Genomic DNA, 1,519 nt, shown 5'->3' on the forward strand with positions numbered 1-1,519 from the left:
AAAAAAAAAATGAAATTATTTTCCTAATTGTCTTCAGCATTTAAATGTAAGAAGCAAGCATTTCAAACACCATCCTGAATCTTGCTTTCTGAATAAAAGCTCTTGAAAGGCTTACCATCTTCCAGATCCTTTAAACTAATTTCAGTAAACTTCATTAGTAACTATTGTAAACCGAAATAACTAGATTCTTTTCTTCATCCCTCCAGAAACTATAGTCCATGTTGTCATTTAGCTTGAACTACTGGCTGATGAGAAAATTCTTAAAGAGAAACTTGTGGGTAAAACTGACATTGCAGAAGCTAAAGAGGTTTTTTTACTGATAAAAGAATTCCTTCTTATAAAGATCACTCCATATTTTGCCATCTTTAGCTTCTTTCTCTATTCGCTCAGCAAATCTTTCCCAAGTATTGTCAGTAGTGCTAAGTTGGAACATTAGCAATTGGAAATATAAAGAAGAGTAACATTGGGTGCTGGACTTCTGGGAATTCATCATCCTGAGGAGAAGATAATTACACTGCAATATTGATTAGTTCTTTAAAGAATTACATTTGCTGGGAAAGAGCCCTTTTGTTTGTGTTTGGGAAGAGTAGAAGATGGAAAAGGAAGATGTCTGTGGTAAACACCACAGAAGAGATAATAGTTTAAGATACACTATAAATTGTTAGGGAGGGAACTGTAGAGGGGTTTGTCAGTCCTTCTACAGGGGAGACTCCCCTTTCTTTTAAAAAATGCTGGAGTTAGTATTTATTTTATAATACTGGTAGTGAAACTCTGAAATACTGTCAGATGGATTTTTCATTCTGTGCCCATTATAAGCAATTAGATATCACTTAACATGACTTTACAATCTGGTGTTTGTGAGATCTTTTTATTTGAACCATTTTAGGGGCTGGTGGGAATAGAAGCATCTGCCTACCTATGTCGTTGGAGGATAGTTATAAGAGACTTTATTTGTAGTCAAATTCTGTCGGAAAAGGCCTACTAATTACTCCCCACCCCTTTTTTTGATGATGATTCTAGGGCTTAAACTCAGAGCCTCTAGCAGCTAGAAACACACTCTGCTGCTGAGCTACATCCCCAGCCTGCTTTTCCCTCTTTTGTTGTTACTTTCCTTCTTTTATATTCTTAGCAGTAGACGCTGATACCTACTTAAGACAAACAAAATATTATCAATAAAAGGGCCTTTTAAAAGAAGCAATTTTTAAAAATATTTTTAATCCCCAGCCTTGCAACAAGTAAATAAAAATTAAAAAGAACAGCTGATCACATTATAACATCTTTTCCATATTCACTCAGCAGTCTTTCTCCCAATATTATCATAACAATCTGCATCCTGTGTATGTTTAAGGAACAGCTAGAATAATGAATTTTATGATTGAGTAAATAAAGAGTAGTCTTAAGTAACCTCTGGGTTCATATTTTGGCACTGCTTACAAGTTGGCTGACATCGACCCATTAAAAACTCATGTGTAGGTCTGGTGAGATGGCTCAGTGGTCTAAAGCACCTACTTAGAACAAG

At 35.3% G+C, this 1,519-nt stretch overlaps 1 protein-coding gene across 1 annotated transcript in view; it reads left to right on the top strand.

Moving 5' to 3' along the window:
* The window catches only part of S100pbp (S100P binding protein), a 26,437-nt gene that overhangs the window by 2,770 nt on the left and 22,148 nt on the right, over nt 1-1,519 (top strand). The window lies entirely within an intron of this gene.

The sequence above is a fragment of the Octodon degus genome, unplaced genomic scaffold, assembly GCF_000260255.1.
Source record: "Octodon degus isolate 3935 unplaced genomic scaffold, OctDeg1.0 scaffold00130, whole genome shotgun sequence".
Taxonomy (NCBI): Eukaryota; Metazoa; Chordata; class Mammalia; order Rodentia; family Octodontidae; genus Octodon; species Octodon degus.